We start from the raw sequence: 18,058 nt of genomic DNA, 5'->3' as shown, positions 1-18,058 counted from the left end.
TTTTATTTTTCAAAATGAGAACCTTCCTAGTAAATTTTATGGAACTGTGGTCATTTTTTTTCTTGGACATGAAATGAAATAAGTAATAAAAAATGATGCAGCTTACCTGTATCGAGGTGGTAGTGTTAGTAAAATAAAGCAGATGATGATTTTAAAAGCTGGTTTTTCATGCTCCTACAGATTTGTGTATTTTGTTTTCATGGCTACATTATTGAACTTATTGTCACTCTAATAGTTTAAATTTTATTAGTCATTAGGTCTTCATCATATTAACATACTTCCTTGGTTATGTGGCTTTTTCATCTTCAAGAATGTAATCTGAAGTTTGTTCTATAACCATTTGTAATAAGTGACTCTTTCTCTCTTCCTTTTCTACCCCAATAAATGCCAGGATTATTGAAAACAATAAATATGGGAGCAAATATATGGCTACAAGCTCTGAAAGCAGGAGGCAGTTCAGGATTTTGTTTCTAGGAAGGATTTTGCAGAACTCTGACTATATCTGGAGATCAGGAATTAATCAAGCTCCCACACTTTATTTGGCCTTGTTGGGTGGACAAGTCCCTCAAATGTGCAAGCAGAGTAGTGCATTCCCCAGAGGGATTGCAGACACTGCAGTGTAGCTCCAGTGTGATAGTGAGTAATGTAGGCTGTGGCAAGGGAGGGGGAATAGTAATTGTTTGGAAGAAGTGAGCAGTGATACTATGGTCCTTTATGCTTACAGGATACAGCAATGTTTCAGGAGTTCCTATGTCTGGAGAAGTCTCCATCGTGGCATTACGTGAAGAGTTTCTCCCAGTGCTCCATTGCTAGGACATGTAGGTGATGCAGGGGGCAGTAGCAACCCACTCTGGGGCTGGACTGGCATCTGAAAGGGTTCAGGCATTATCTCAGTCCAGTGTGTTTATTAAAGGACCATTACATTTTGCTTTTTGACCATTTGAGCATTTTGACCATGTTATGTTACTCCATTTATGTGAATACCCATTCCCTCTTTGTTCAGCTTCTAATAACCTAGAATCTGTTGTTATTTTGTACAAATGTGCACTGCTTCATAGGAGCCAGCTAAAAGACTATCAAGTTGTATGGATATGCAAGTCATATGCATTTAACACCTGGAGATGTGGAGAAGAGAGGATGAAAATGAGTCCACCTTCAGAGAGAGGGGAGAGGAATAATTCCTCCGAGTAATGTGAGAGATTGGAGAGATGGTTATTACTGCTTAGCCCAGCAAGGCTCCTGGGAAATGTTTCCTGGGAAGTAGAACTTGCTCATAGGCAGTTCAGGCAGCGTGGTGCTTAACACAGGGAGGTATCAGTCTGTAGTGCTCATGGGCCTGCTGTTAAACAGGTACATCTATTACTTGCTATTGCTTTCTTCCTCTTATAAAAATGCTATTTCTATATTTACTGCTACTGTTGATAAGTGTTACTTACAACACCCTGAATAAAAGTTATTTCTTTTCTTTTCCCCTACCTCATACTTGCATATCTGTCTATTGCAGAACCAATACTCTTGTCAAAAGATGTTGTAAAGCAAGTATTTGAAAAGTGTGGAGGGAAAAAAGGCAGTCAGTGCAATCTCCCTGGCAATGCAACCTGAAAATCTCTTAAGTCAGGGTTCAGGATTCTAGAATATGGATAGCAAGGGGAAGAAGGAATGTGGTTCATTACTCTTCATTGTAAACATAGCTAACCTGCAAGTAAGTAGTGAATTGATTGATCATTTGAAATTGGCCTTGCTCAGTAGCAAAAATGCATAAAATTGTAATGAGACAGTTGGGTAGGTTTTTTAAATTAAGCTGTTCATTATAACTAAAGGTGTTCATCACTCTGACCCCTGTGCTTTGGCTTTCTGGTCTAACCATTGTTTTTGCTTTTGCTGGACCTTATGCTGGGCTGATTCTATGCAAAAGCCTGGCAAAACACTTTAGTGTACTAGTTTTCTGCTGGTTTAACAAGCTGAATTAGTCTGGTACAGTCTGGCAAGTACCAAAAGCAGCAGAGCAGGACAAAGATCAGTACCTCCCCTTATGATAACTGCTTAGGGTGCAACTTTGTATTTGCTTGCAGAGTAATAATCCTTGGCTGCCTTTTTGGTTTTGTGGTTTTTGGTTTTTTTTTTTTTAATTGTAGTACATTACAACTGAATGGGCACAACGACTTCTTATGGGTTATAATACATAGATATAGCTACATATATGCACATACGTAGACATTGAATGACAATCTGGTATTAAACAGGCACACCAATATACTAAATTTGTTTATCTAAAGTAAAATATTAAGAAGTGAAAAGTGTAAGGATAAATTTAAGAAAACTCTTCAAGAATTTGTAAATAACATGTCTTGAACTGTTTTTAACCAGATATCAGATATGTTCAGTTGCTGTGGCTGCACTGGCTGCCTGAAAATTTAGGAACAGAAGGGAAAATAATACACTTCTATGCTGTGTAACCCATGATTACTGTTGAATATGTGGGCTCATTAATCCCTAACACTGTTTTCCTCAGGTTGCTTGTGTTTTATCTAGATTAGTGCTCTATTATGGAGCAGTGATGGCAGTTTCTGTGCTCTGTAGAAAATTTTCTGCTACTTAGGGATGACTCTGGTTCTCCAGCAGCAGTTGCTGAGTTGTATTTCAGTGTGTGTTAAGGCAATCCAAAGTTGGCATTGCTTTTTATGAGGTGGACAAAGTGGTTGTGTCAAAGCAACACAGTGTAGTGTAGTGGGGGTGGAAAACTGAAGAGGGGAGAAAAGCTAGAGCAGGAGCTAGGCCAGTTGTTGTAGAGTAAGTCCTTTTCACTGCTGAATCTGGCTGATGAGAGCCAGAAAAACTGCTAGTTTTTCTTTCAAAGCAGTCTGTCTCATTAAAGAAAACTGCTGAAGTAACTTGAGGGCTGTGCAGGGGATTGATTCTGTAAGGTGCTGAGTTTTTGAGTAACTTCTTAGTGAGTGTACTTGACTCCCACCCAAAGCTAGCAAAAGTTCAGAGTATTCATACAATTCCAATAACTCTATGAAGTTATTCAACTCTTTCTTCAGGATGTATTGATAAAAGGATCTTGTAAATCAAAGATTTGTTTTCTTTCTCTTCTGTGGTTATAAATGATAACATATGCATGAAAAGGAAATAGGTAAGTTTTCTGGTATAAAAAATGGCTAGAAATGAACAACAATGTCAAAGGCAAGTACATATGAATCTTATTTGATTTTAATCTGGTTTTATGCCAAGTGGGTGTGGTTTTGCTGGCTTGAGAAATAAATCCACTAAACAGTCTGAACTGATAACATGTTCTTTCCTGCATTGCTTCAGAGAAAACTGATAAACTCAGTAGTTTAAAATTTTGTACCTGAGTCTTGCTTTCAGCTATAGCTGCCTGTTTTCCTGTGTTTAGTAATGCTAGCTTGTTATAAAGACAGGTTGATTTTCATTGCCATAGATTTACGCAGATCCACCATGATATAAACAGAGCCTCATATTCCATAGCAGAGGAGACTGAAATTCTACATAAGGTTTCAGGTTGCAGTAGGCTACCATACATAGTTACATTATTTATTATGTTAGAATGGAGGCATTTAATAAGTTAAGCTCACAAATAAAGATTAATAGTCGATAGAGTAGTGCTTCTGATACCTTGATGAAAAGTGGTGCATGTTTTACGCTGCCCTGCACTTAGTCCTTAATATATCAAAGATGTTTGTTCTGGAAATGCACAACTGTCAGAGAGAAGCTGAAGCAGTGAGCAGATGGGGAAGTGGAATATGCACGAGCTGAATGTTCTTGAGTCAGCAGTGAAGTAGCAAATAGTGCATGACAACTTGTCTTTTAAGACTTCAGGGGTAATCAGTTCAGATCTCAGTCATTTGCTTCCTTGGAGTATTGCTACAGGACACTGCAGACTCAAAACAGAAGTGGAGCAGAGTACAAGCTCAGGTTTGGGAATTATTTCTTCCCCCCCAAAAAAGCTGCTGTTTTGTTCTGGTTTGGGTCAGTTTGGGGTTTTTAACAGAAAGTAAAGCTGTGCTGCAGAAGTCTGCTATGGTTAATAAGACTTTGAGCTCCATTAAGTTGCAAAATCCCTCTTGCATTTTTCAGAGGTTTCTGTCTTTAACTGTGTGCCATTTGATTTCAACTGCCTTTTCTCATTAATGGCCCACCCCTAAGTGAATTTTAATCATAATAATAATTCTATAGGGCAAAGGAGTCCCCGAAAGTTTCTAGATGACAGAGAAAATTATCTCCTATTTGTCTAGGTAAACATTCCTTTGGCTTCTGTATTGAGGTCAGGGAGATACTAAATCACTGTGGTTGCTGTCTCTCCCTTAGGGTCCAGCTGATGACAAAATTACAACCTGGTATGTAAGAGAATTCAGGCTTGTGCTGGCACGAGAGAAGGAGCTGGGAAGGGCACAGTAGGGCTGATTATTTCAGTGGCTGTGCCACTTCTGATCATCTGGAGATAGAAATACATAGTGACCTACATAGTGGCCATACATAGTGACCTACATAGTGGCTTCATCCACCTATAAAACAAGGAGTAAGAAACACAGATTGGGAGGCAAGCTCAGTCATTCTAGAGGCTGTCCCTGCTATACGTTGAAAGAATTGAGCTGGCAAAGGGTACTGGAAAAATTCTATTTGGAAGGGAAAGCTTTGGTTGTAGGTCTGAGTCTCCCCAGCATTTCATCTCACATCCTTAGCAGTGTTTAGCTAACAGCTGTACTTTTTGCCATCTTCATAGAGTTAATTCAATGGTTCTTTGGCAGTTATTTAAGTCCAGAGGTCAGTGGGGAGGGAGTAGCATTTACCTGAACTTTTTCTCAGCCAATGTAATGTACTAGAAAATCAGAGAGCTTTTTAGTAAGCTGAATAAACTGATACCGAATCAGATTACTGGGGAAGCATGGAAAATTCATCCTGTGCAGCTGGGGACCTGACATATTTGTCAAATCATGTATTTGTCTTTCCCTCCCAAAATAATAATGTATCCTGAGAACATCTCCAGTTGAAAGAGAGTTTGTATGCTGAGGAACGCTAACAAAAGGACTGCAGTCATTTATGAACAGTTACACAAATGTAAAAGGTATGTGTGTATGGTAATTAAAGATTGAAAAATTAAGCTACTAGGTAAGTGCTCAGAAATGATCAGGTATTGCCCAGGAAACTAAAGTAAGCATTTGAAAAGCTCTGCAGTGTTTTGTTTTCCTTTTAATTTTTTTTAATCTCCTATTGAGATGTCAATTTATTTCAGCTTTGAAAAGCTCCAAGAACTCGCACAAGGTGTTTCTGCTGCCTTCTGGTCCTTTGCACCGCCCCAGGCAATTGTACCCTGCATCTCCCCCTGACGGCGCTATTGCCTGCCTGGCAGGGCTGCAGGTACCGGCATCTGCTCTGCAAAGGCCGTTTGAAAAAAGCATTTACATGAATTCAATACAAATTGTAAGGCAAGCTCCTTGAGGTTTGACTGTAAACACACCCTTGAGTTCCAGTCTCTGCGGTATGGAGCAATACACTAGAAACAAGAATGGAAAGCTTATTTGGGGGTAGCAATACCAGTTTGTCCTCACTGTGTGCAAAGCAAATGCACTACACAAATAGCAAACCACTAAGGAATTCCTTATTTTAATGAATGGATTTGAATGGAGAATCTGCATTTTCAGTATACTTTTTGCTGTCAGGGTGTCTGCCCACTTTGATGCTAATCAATCCAAGCTGAGAAATAAGCTGGGTTATTAAGATGGATGTTACTATTACAAAAGTTGTATTAAATGGAAAACACCTTGGGAAATGAGAAATCCTTTTCCATTGAGAAACAGCTTAATTCTGGAGGAAATATAAATTCTGTTAATCTTCTTCCCACTTCTAATCCATGTCAGAATAGTTACCTGGAAGCATGCTCTGCTCACCTAATTTCTCTTTTGCTGGTATCTCTTTCTGCATGGGACACTGAAGTCACTACATGGCTTAGGCTGTGTTACTAGGCTGAAATGCACTCTCCTTCTCAGTCCTCAAATCATTCTTGTTGTTTAACCTTTTCTTGAATATCTTATTTTCTTCAGGTATCTTGAGTGGCTCTGCTGGAAAGTAATTTTTTCTTCATTTATCTTGAATAAGTGGGAAAATAAAATACTTGTTATTTTGAATGTGTAGATAAGTTCTGAGTAACTTCATAAGGCATCATGTATTGCTTTCTGGTTTTATTCTGTGAATGTCAATATAAAGCTACATGATGTTCAAATGTAATTGAAAAATTGTTTCATTATGTAGAATGATTGAGATTTAAAAATCAAATGCATAGCTTGCTGGTGATGAATTCTTAGTGTCTAATAATATTTTTCATTACAATCTGACAAAATGTTGTGTCTGTTGGGTTATGTCAGCAAACAAATAGACAGTGGGTTAGTTGAGGTTTTCCTCTACTGTTTTGCTTATTTGCAATGAATCCCAATTGTCACTTTTTGCTTCATTTCTGTGATTTGAGAAATCTATTTAATACATTGCTGCCAGCTAAGGTGCTTTCTTAACTGACTCTGCACCCTCTGATATTCTCCTGGATTTTCTCCATGATGTCTGTCTCCAAGGACTGCTTTGTTCAGTCTGTTCACTCTGTTTGCATTTTCTCTTTTGAGCTTGTAGCCATTGTGCAGTTGTTCTCTAGTTAAATCTCTGTGTGTGCATATTTGAGGCTATAAGGCAGCCTTTTGGGGGTCTTTGTTTCAGCTGGGTGTTCCTGTTCTGTGGAAGGGATGTGCAACTGCTCACTTCCATGAAGAGGGTGACTGTTTTCATGTGCCAGCTTCAGTGAAATTGTTGCCTAGCTGCTGCCAGAAATGTTTCACTGTGATCAGGCCACCAGGCATCCCCAGACTAGTCACAGAGGTTAGCATCACCTTCTCCAGCTGGAGCACATCATTATAGGATGGTTGCTTGCTTGTAGGAGAACATACTCCAAAATGCTTTGAATGTTCATGAAGGTGTATTCCTGATTCTGCCACTCTCCAAGGTTAGAAGGACAGAAGATGGAAGACAGGAGTTAGTAATTTCTCAGTGGCAGCTTTTTAAAGGTACCACGAACCAAAAAGAAAAAAAAAAATCGGAAGGCCTTTGCCTTTCTGTGCCTGAGGCAGCTTTTGGCGAGTGCCTTGAGGAACAGTGGCAGAGCCAAGAGGATACAGCAATAAAGCTGGTCTGGAGCTATAGCTGTGTGTCAGAGTTGTGGCCTTCCAGATAATGGGTGTAGCCAGGGACTCCTGTCAGTACAACAAGCACTTCATCAGTGTCAGGACTCTCGGGGATCCCTGGGATTTTCAAAACACACAGGTATTGTCTTTACATTCCTACCTGAAGATGATTTTTACTGTTTCTAGCTTGGAGATGCAATCAGTCTGAAGTCTGACAAACTATTTCATAACTGGGTGGAAGCTGAGAAGACTGAAACCCAGGAGGAAAAGTCTAATACTGCATCATTTCATAAACAGCTGAAGGAATGAAGCCTGGTCTACAGATCAGTGTCCCTGAAGATTTTCTCATACTTGAGTTATTTAAAAGTGACCTCCCTTTTACAGGTTTTCTGGTATTTTAACTTAATCTTTGAGGCTTTTTCTTGGCTGGAACACTTTGGAAATACTATCTTCCTCCCCTAGGTAGCCACTTATCTCTCTTCATGAAACTTGAAGGAACTGAGACTTCTTTCGGTATATTTGTTTGAAGTCAGCCAGCACATTCAATATTTACTAGAGGAATGACAGAGATTGCATCATTAACATTATGCTTTACCTAATTACCTCTGGGAATATGATGTACATAGTCTTCCTCCTAAGAAATCTGCAGAAACTGTATTTGTTACTACAAATGCAGTAACCTCTGAGTCAATAAATCCATTCCACATTTAATGAACTTTGAAAGAGGTGAAGAAAGCAAAACTTTTAAGTGAGAAGATGGATCAGAGTTTCAAGTGTGCATCTATACATACCAAATCTCCTTTCAGCTTTTAACTTTATCAGCAAAGACTAACATAAACAGATGAGAGAAGAGAAAAGGAAGATGGACCTATCCCAAGGCACAAAACAAGATTGCCTGGGTGATCCTGGATGTAATTATCAAAGCTTTAACTAATCAGGGTTTTTGTTGTTGCTGTTGCTTCTGCTGGAAAGTTGCTCATCATTTCCTGTCTGTTTTTTCATAATGACTTAATGTTCTTGTCAAATTCATAGAATTTGAGTCAGTAGTGTGGTTTTATTTGTTAGACTGGAAGAAAAAGGAACTTAAACAGTAATTGACAACTTTTTTTTTTTTTTTTCTAAACCCTGTAGGAGTTCTCTCCTCAGTGGTTGTTAACAAACATGCCAGAAGAGGGAATGCAGACTGCTCTCTATTCTGGCTGGGCTGCCTGCATTGCTGTCTTCCTTTTCAGCTAATGCAGCTTGACTGTTTCTGGGCTATAAGCGGAGGCCTGTGGGCTGTGCCAGGCAGCTCTCCCAGCTCCTCAGGACAGGCTCAGTACCTCTGCACAGAGGTGCCTTGTGTAGGGAAATTCTACTGTGATGCATGGACTAAAGGCCACACCACTGAGATTCTGTGGAGGTAATGGCAAAATACAGGTACAGGGCAAAAAAAATTCCTTCCTGTTCTCTGTTCAAAGCTGGTGTCTCACTTTTGGGAGGCTGGCACTGCTGCATGTTTCCCCAGTGTAAGCCTGGAGGAGTTCTATCTGTCTGGCATACAGTGCTGTTGTCAGAGCTGAGCTGAAGTTCCATGAATAGCATGAGCTGGCACAAGCTGATGGTTCTGCTGAGGGAGGTGGCTCTGCTGGCCTCTCCCTCCTCCCCTCCCTGCAGACACTCCTGCAGCTGTGCAGAAATGCAGGGGGAGGCTAAAGCAGCCCTGGGCGTGGGCCCAGCACCCACACACTCCCATTCATCCTGCACGTTGTGGTGCGTCCATGGCCCAGCTCAGGCTGGGCTGCTCCCTCCCTGTCACACTCCGGGGCACTGAGGCCACTGACTGTGTCCTGCTGGCAGTTTGGGTGTAGCTCTGTTGGTGGCAATGAGGGAGTTTAGCTGCATGGATACAGGCTGTTCTTGGCAATATGTGAATATGAAAAATAACTCCAGTATCATATCCTTGTTCTTTAAATTTTGATAAGCTGCCTGTGGCTAGTTGTTCATCCTTGGATGCACATAAGTGGTTTGTTTGGTTTTTTTTTTAATTCCTGCATCTCCTCTTTGCTGCACCAAAAAGTAAATAAGTAACAGAGATACGAGAGCATTTGAAAACCTGTTTCATGAAGTGCTATACCTCACTGTTGTGTGCCATCCAAGCATCTTTGCACATTCAATACCACCTGAACCAGGAGGAACACAAACAGTGAACAGTAACCCCAATGTCACCTGAGTTTGACACCTGATGTCTAAGTAGAAGCTGCAGACTTTACTCACTAATAACCAGTGTCAGAACCTGAGATCTGCTTGATAAAGCTGAGGATCAAACACTTCCAGGGTTGAAACCATACCAGATTTTCTACTTGGAAGAGTCCACTTATTTTTAAATCAGGCTTCCTCCAGTATGTTGGAGAAGAGTCTCTCTGAAGAAAAAGAGCAAAAACCTCTCCTGGAAGGATTGCTTTTGTTATATACAGAGGCCAAATTTTTGCACACGCTATGTGATACTTTCTTCTGAAAGTTCTCTGCATAACCTCTGCTTCAGAGTAGGTCCTAGTCAGCAGAACTGATTTCTTAATGAAAATGAATGGTCAGATTTCCTGTTGCTTGTGTGCCCCAAATCAGTTGTGCCCCTTTCTCCTCAGAACTGCAGACTTCCTCTCTTTCTATATAATTATTGCCTTTTACCTAGTCATTCTTTTATTATTGCTGGATGGAAGCATGGATATAAAGCTCCTAACCTCTCTATTAGGACTCCATTCAAGCTAAAAGTGGTTTATAAGATAAAATCACAGATAAGTTATATTTTATGCTGAGATAATTTTGTACTGCTTTGTTTCAGAGTCTGCTCTTGACATCTAGGCTTCCTGTTGGCCTAGCAAAGGTCTTACAGCATGTCTATTTTCTTCATTCTTCTTTTCACAAACTAAAATAGCCTGGTGGTGTAGACACTGTCAGCATTACCTTTGTTCCTTCTTTAAACTTGTATTTTACACAATAATCTCCAGGAAACAATCCTATTCCTGGAAATTCATCACATTCCATGCAGTTGTGTGGCCTCTATGATGGTGTTTTTCAGCTGCTTTAAGTGATTCAGTGGAACTTCAATTTGTGTTTGAGATTCCTGGAAGGTTTGTCATATACAGTGCTCTAAAACCACAATACAGCAGATGAAGGCAGGCAAATAAAAATGCACAATTCTGTCTCTTAAATTATTATTGACCAGTCTATAGGGGAAGTTGTTTGAAGCATTGAGTTTTAAATGTCTCAAGGGTAGGTATATAATCAGCCTGTTGCTGAAAAAAGAGTCAATGTACCACATCAATTTCAACCAACAGCTAGACTAAAACAGCTTGCATGGATGTTTCATCCCCTTGTATTTGTGCTATAGTAAACAACCCTATCTCTTATCTCAGCTGCATGAGGGCTTCTTTTATATATGTATATGGAAATAGATGCAGCCTTAATTCTGAATAGTCTGATAGTTGTTCATATGGATAGAAAGTTTTGGCAATGCAGCCTGGACTGCTTGGACAAGTCTGCAAATCACATCCAGAAACACCTCCAGCTGTGACAAGGAGCCCTCAGACTATCATATTTTGCTTGTGTGAAGGGCTTACAGCCAGAACATGGACGATACAAAAGCACTTAAAGAGAAGAAAAGAAATAATGATTAAAGAAATTACAGAGACTTTTAAATGTGGCGTCACTGACTTGGCTGAATTTGGTGTAGTCCCAGGAGAGACCAACCACTGACAATCGAGGAAAGGTGAGAGTAAAAATGAAAATATCAGGTGCATGCTCTGTGTATGAGGCCTGAATAAGATGACATTGGACTGACAATTAGTGCAGGCCACAGATTGCTATTATTTATGCCCCCTCATCACAAAAGCTTATTCCAAACACTGTGATGAAATACATGGTCTTTTTGGCTGTTCCCTCACTGAAGTAGAGGGAAGTAGCCAGAGCTGAAATTGTAAACTGTCCCAAAGCTTTTTTTGGTGGGATGTTTTTCCAATAGTTGGATTCAAATTGATTCCTAGTGAACTGCAAGGAGCAAATACATGACTGAAAAACAACAGGAGAAGAAAACCCTTTTACCTGTGAGCACTGAAATGGAGGCAAGTCTGAACACAGCAGATGTAATTGCAGTGGCTCAGATGCCTTCCACGTTAAGTGGCTGACGGAAATGCAGGAAGCACAGTGCAGGATCCACACAGACTTCCGCTGGCGCAAGTGGAGCTGACCGGGATCTGTGTCATGGATAAGCAGCAAAACACCAACCCATTCACTCACCTCTGCGTGGGCCTCGTCCTGTGACGCAGGAAGTGCTGGGAGCTGTCTGCTGCCATCGATTCCCTGTGGTTGGAAGAACAACTCCAGTCCCAAAGGAGGCTGACTGGAAAAGTGCCTCATTCCACCACACCTGCCCTGCCGGCGCAGCGTGGCTCACGGACTGCACCTTCACAGCCAGCAGGAGCACTGACACCAGCACGTGCTTTCACTGACTGGCTCAGTGATGCTTAGCACTATAAAGCAAAAATGCTATTAGTTTGATCTAAACAGCCTCTACTCTCTTACGAATCTCACAACTCTTACAGCTACTGAGCTTATACAGAAGCCACCAACACATTTTGTTCCTTATCTATGTCTCTATCAGATAACCCCCTGTGCAGCTAAGTTATAGACTAGCTCATCCCCAATCCCCTGAGACTTCCTCTCCCACTAATCAAGAGGCATTTCAGGCAATCATTTAAATGTGTGGTGTTTTTTCACTGTTGTTCTGTTCTAGCAATTAACACAAAACATTGTTTAAGTTTAGGCAGCCAAGACTGCTGCTGTATTTTAGTGCTTTCTAATTTTGAGAATCTATTCTAATCCTGACCCTTTCCCAGCTAACAAGCATACCATATGTCTGATTACTCAGGTTCCCATGAAAAATAGGAAATTAAAAATTCCAGATGATTAACAAACATTTCTTCTTGTTTATTTTGAGATTATGTTTTAAAATACCATGAAAAAAATTTAGAGACTTCTTTCTCAAACATTTACTTTATCGTTTAGATGTGTAAAAGATATTTTCGTTAAGAATGTGCTGTTTGTGCTTTTTAGAATATGATTTATTGACAGTGGTTTGCTACCAGTAAAAGATGTACAATTGACTGTTTAAAGACAGTGGACAAAAGGGTGGGTGATTCCATGGTAGAATTTCAGAGGAGGGGAACTAGGCATAGACATTCTAAGCTGGTTTAATGACAGTGAAAGTCTTGTATCCTCTTCAAAACATTCAAGCCCAAAGCATGATGCAAGTTGGAGCACTACCAACAGCCTGTTATCTCTGCAGGATGTCAGCCAGGGGAGCAGGTCATGTAACCAGTGACTCCATCCAGTACAGCACGGAGCCAGGATACTGGTCAGGAGAGGTCACTGCTCTGGCGAGTAGAGACTCCCCTAAAAGTAGAGCTTCATTGTACTAATGTAGAGATTCTGTGCATGAGTTTGGTTATGAGCAGACTAATTTGGTGAGAGGCAGAAAGCTGTTGAGAAAACCAAACACTTGAATTAAGCCATCTCTCTGTGAGTGCTTGAGTGAGGAGAAGAGATGGTTCCCATGCAGAAGAAAGCCTATGTTTATATCTGATCCAGCTACAGCATTTCAGTAGAGAACATCAGAGGGGTAAGGCTGGGAGGCAGCACTGGGGCAGCCTCAGCTGCCACCTGAGGACAGCAAGGCACTGCTTGATTCTTGTCCTAATATCCTCCACCAGAAGTGTTTGTCCTTGCTGCAACTTGTTTATTCACCCATAAATGAGCATTGGTGGTAATAAATTTCTGTTTTATTTTGAAAGTAGCAGTTGATAATTATAAAGTGCTTGCTCTGAGCTTGAGCTGCTGGGCTTCATCCCTCCGGCCTCATGTGAGCTACCCCCACTCACTGCATCACATCTAAAATTAGGTAAGATGCTATTTCCCGTGAAGTGCAGGGCTCAGTACCTCAGAGCTGCAAGAGCTGGACCAGGCACAGCTCCTCAGTTAGGAAGATGCTTTCAGACAGATCACTGAAGAACACTTAATGATGATCAGAAGTGTTACAGAAGTACAGCAGCCTTCACATCCAGGAGCTCCAGTTCAGCCAAAGAAAAATGGGAGCCAGTTCTATTTCTTTTGGTATGTCTTTAGCTCTGTATTTTCTCAACAATATGTGGGACAGCTGTCAATAGCTCTAGAGATCTAGAAACAACTACTTGGGCCAAATTCTTCCCCAAGGTAGTTGCACGGCTTTCATTGTAATCATACCAGTGATGAATGTGGCTCTTCTTCACTTAGGAAAAACGCAAAGAGCTCGTGAGATTAAACATTCTTTCAGTGCTTTCCTTCTGATTAAAGCAAGTTTTAGTACTTATAAAATGCTGTGGGCTTAAGAAATGGCTGTATTCTTCATCCTGCTCTGAAGCTTTGCTGCAGCTTCCCACCAGACTCAGCCCATAGCATCCATACAATTTATTTTAGAAGTCTGTATTCCCAGTGCACTCCTATTCTTTAAACATCTGGTGCACTTAATATTTCAAAAGCACTAATCTGGGGGGAGAAGGGTTAAAATGTGAAACTAGAGAAAAACAAACTAGGGAAAAGAAATTCTGACAGAAACTTCAAGCAGCTAAGAAACACTAGAGCTGTCAAATCATGCATTTTGGATTTGAGCTGAATCAAATCACGGAAGTGCTTTTTCAGTGCTTCGTCTGAAAGCAATTTAGCATTTCTGTGTTAGCAGATTATGCTGTTTTCAACAGTTGTTGGAGAGATGACTGATGAAAAGCATTTTCATTGTGGGTGTGCTTCCAAGTACAGACAGAGCTGTGGCACTCAAACCCCAAAGGGTTTTCTTACCCTGATCTCTCCTGAAGCTGTGGGTAAGTGGTCTGCCAAGCTCTGTGCAGCACTATTCCCTCAGACCCAGCTTCAGTGCAGCTCTTGGGACCCCAGACTTCAGTGTATGGGATGGCTTTGTGTTTTTCTCAGGGTGCATCCTCAAATCATGAGGGATTGGAGAGGGGAAAAAAGCCCAGAACTCTGAGCAGGAATCAGTAGAAGATGGGAGCTGTACCTGGCATTGGTGCTGAGAAAGGACTTCAGGATTAGGCATCCTGAACCTGGATCCCACATGAGAATCAGCCCATGGCTCCATGAACAGAACATAACTGCAATGTAAACATTGGCAGTGCAATCTGTCCCTATGTTCAGCTGAGTTTGGAGGCTGGTCTGTGATAGTTTTAATTCGGGTGAAAATCAAACCCTGCCCCTGGTTCTGTCACAGTGTAAGTACTGCAAGGCAGCACTCAGTAGCAGCAATGACACTTGGAGAATCTGTAAGTTATGAATGACAGAATAAGCCAATTGACAGTAAAAGGCAAATGTACTAAGTTTGGAATAATGACATTTCTTATGTGATCTGTCCCGCATTCCTCTGGAGTCAATGAAAAAGAGGCAACAGTGAAATCAAAGCATGTCAAAACCTTGCACTCATACAGATGGTTCAATCCAGTTACTGTTGCCTACCATTTTAATAAAATAAATACTCCAAAGTTACTTCAGATTTCACCGGGCTAGATGGTCTTAAAATAATGCAAGAATTTGCAAATAAATTAGTTTTCTGCAGGCAGCAAAATTTTTCCACTAGAGCAAAGGTATTTGGAGCCCCAGTTGTATGTTTACTATCAAACATGTATTTTTGGGCCTTCTTCCACCAGAACTGCAGTGAGCCTCCATCCCCAAACTCAGCAGCTATATTTATCCATGGACCATGTTTTCTACTGCAGTATCAGTGACCTTGCCTGTAATTATTCTTCACAGGGGAAGCTTAGCTCAGTCCTCCAAGTACTGCAGTAACTCTGAACAAAAATAACCCAAAAGTCCACAACAGGAAACGTTAACAATGGCAGGATTACTGGCCACCATGTCACCGTAAAATAAACGAGCAACTGAGAGGGAGTTCAGGGAAAAGCAGCACCACAATTAAGTAACAGGAGGGACTGACTTATGAGGAAAGATTAAATGAGCTAAGCGATGATGAAAGGGTGAACGGAACAACTGCCTCCAAATGTTTGAAAGAAGAAACCATCCAGGACAGGGAGGGATTCTCTAAGCTACTGCCAGGAGGTAAGAGTAATGGAAAGAAACCAATAAAATGAACACAGTCACCATAACTATTTCTTCAGCTCAGAAAAAGAAACCCAGTGCTTTTGGCGGTGTGGAAGTCTTGCTAATTTGTCCTGTTTTATTTCTTAGCCATATCCCACAAAGCATGGGGGAACACTTAAAATTATGTAATGGTGCAATATTGCTGAAATGTTTTAGGCTGGCAGCTTTGAAGGACTGTGAGGGAGCTGTGCTGACATCCTCTTCCAGCTCCTGTCAGACTCAGACCCTCATTTCTTGAAGTGCCTTAGAAAGCCTTGAGATTTCAGCTGAGAAAAGCAGCTCTGCACAACAAAGCACTTAAGCAAACACTTCAGGCAAATGATGAACTGAACTCCCACAGCTATAAATCACATCCATGATTCCCAAATGAGGAACCTGAGTCTGCCCTCAGCAGTCCCTGTAGCAGACGGTCACAAAGTACATGGAGTCAGAATTCTCCACAGCTATCCCTGGCAGACCTTTGGTTCACATCCTAATGTAGTTAATGTTTTTGCAGCAAAACAGCTGTGAGGCATCATGTTGTGTTTGTTTTCATTAACTCCTCCCCAGTGGGCTTATATATTTGTATTTCCTTGTTTACATATTTGTAGTGTCCCTAGGGGGATACACACACTACCCCTAAGGTTAGGGGCAAGTTATTGGAGGGCAAGTACTTCCTTCTGATGCACAATTTGTCCTGCCTCTTTGCCCTGCCAGAGATGTAAATCTTTCTGGAAATGTTAGACCAAAGTCCCTTTAAACATGTGGTTTCTTTCAGCAGCAGTTTTCAGACTGCGCTTTTTGAATTGCTGGGCCAGAAGTTTGTGTTTCCAATTGTCACTCTCTGAGACACTCTTCCATTGTTAATGCAGTCCCAGGCGCTTTACAGCCTGCTCTCTTTATAGTCGTTCCACGGCCCTGCGTGCTGAGGTCCAGATCTTTCCATCACAATTTGTGCTGTCATTCTCCCGGCGCGGCGCGAAGCCGCCCGCCCGCGAGGGGACGGCGACTCTGGGCCCCGCCGCTGCTCCCCACGGCACCGACCGCGCTCCGTGCGGGCCGAGCAGCAGCCCCAGCCCGGCCCGTCCGCGCCGCGGCTGCTCCGCCCGGGGATGCCGCGGGCTCGCCCGCAGGTCGCGGCACCCGAGCACCGTTACCGGCGGCTCCGGGGCAGCGGGCGGAGCGCGGCCTCCCGCCCTCCGCCGGGCCCGCGGGGGCTGCCGGCCTCGGCCCTACCGGCGCCCCCCGGCTCCCGCCGCCTGCGTCAGACCGGAGACGTGGCCCCGCGGCGGCGGGGGCGGAGCGGCGGCGGGCGGAGCGCGGCTGCGGGCGGCCTCCCGGCCCGGCCCTGCCCGCCGCACTGAGCCCCGCACCGCGCCGCGGGATGTTCGCGCTGCCGCCCGGCCGCCGCCGCCCGTGATCCCGAGCCGCACGCCCGGCCGAGCACCAGGTAAGCGCTGCCGCGCCCGGCCGCCTCTCCCGGGGCGCTTCGCTGCCCGCGCCGGGGACGGGGCATCGCCACGGGGAGGGGGCCCCGGGGGCCGCGCGGGAACGGAGCCGCCCCGCTGGGCCCGGCGCTGCGCCCCGCGGGGACAAGAGACGGGGCCCGGCCCGGCCCGCGGCCGCCGGGGGCCCCTTTGCCCGCCGGCGGCACCCGAGGTGCCGCTTCCCAACCTGGGCAGTGCCGGAGGAGCCAAACTTTATCTGGGATCGCCGCCGGCTCCTCTCCCGCGGAGGAGCGCCCCGAAGCCGCCGCGGCAGCCCCCACGCCCCGTCCACCCCACCGCATCCCCCGGCGGGCGGGGCAGCCCCGGGGGTTCCCGGCACGGCGGCGGCCCGGGGCCAAGCGGGGCTTCCCGGGAGCGGGGCCGCCGAGGGGCACTGGTGGGAAACAGTCGCCGTGGAGACGGGCGGCTTGGGCAAGCCTGTGGGGAGAAGGGCTTGGGGAAAGCCCATGGCCTTATTTTCCCCGAGAGTAAGCCGCAGAGCAGCCCGCATTACGGGGAGGATGCGAGCAGGACTGGGAGGCGGCGGTCCAGCCCCGCTGCCACCGCGCCCGCCGGTCCCTTCCCCGGGGCTGCTCCGGCGTCGGTATCTCGGTTCTTGAAGAGATTAAAAAAAAAAAAAAAAAAGAAGCCCGATTGTATATCGGTTTAAAACCAGCTCTGCCATGTCGCAGGATGATGGGCAGTTCTGCCGATTATTCACCAAGTGTAGTTAGTCCAGTTCATTAGAAAGAGTTGACCAAGCAAAATGAGGCACTTATGAAAGACCTGAATGTATCCTACCAGAATTTCATAAGGATTGAAGTGTGTCAAAGTAAGGACTTTTATTGCTCAGATAAGTGTGTCAGTTGTGGTTTGGCTTTTTAATTATTTCTTTTTTTTTTTTTACTTTTGGAGTTAGTACTTCCTGTGACGAGAGATTCAGTATTATTAGCACCACTGTTTGAAGACAACCACGTAAAGTTTGCTCCCATAAAGCACTGTAGGTTTGAATGATGCTCTAAAAGATTGTACAGGCAGAAAAGTGCTTTGCAAGATAGTGGAGAAAAACATGACAATACTGGAAATAAATAATGATTTTAAAATCTCCCTTCCCAGTTCAACCAATTATGCATCTTGCCTTCTCCCTGCCCGTCACGCCCCCCCTCCTGCCCTCGGGTATATTAGACCTGCTTTTACTTTTCTTTTTGGTATGATGAAAGCAGTCAAGAG

General features: G+C 43.5%; 1 protein-coding gene across 7 annotated transcripts in view; it reads left to right on the top strand.

Annotated features, from left to right (window-relative positions):
• The window catches only part of LRRC8C (leucine rich repeat containing 8 VRAC subunit C), a 41,138-nt gene that overhangs the window by 1,446 nt on the left and 21,634 nt on the right, over window positions 1-18,058 (top strand). Inside the window, exons 2-3 of one of the 7 annotated variants that reach the window (XM_064428350.1) lie at window positions 725-818; window positions 1,059-15,320. The gene's annotated coding sequence lies outside the window, so the exon portion shown is untranslated. Of the gene's footprint in view, window positions 1-391; window positions 15,321-15,420; window positions 16,792-18,058 lie in introns of those variants that run through there. The other 6 variants (XM_064428347.1, XM_064428348.1, XM_064428345.1 and 3 more) reach the window with 6 other exon arrangements.

Source organism: Passer domesticus, chromosome 7, assembly GCF_036417665.1.
Source record: "Passer domesticus isolate bPasDom1 chromosome 7, bPasDom1.hap1, whole genome shotgun sequence".
NCBI classification, from domain to species: Eukaryota; Metazoa; Chordata; class Aves; order Passeriformes; family Passeridae; genus Passer; species Passer domesticus.
The sequence above is the reverse complement of the archived record's forward strand: the minus strand, read 5'-3'. Positions and strand labels throughout refer to the sequence as shown.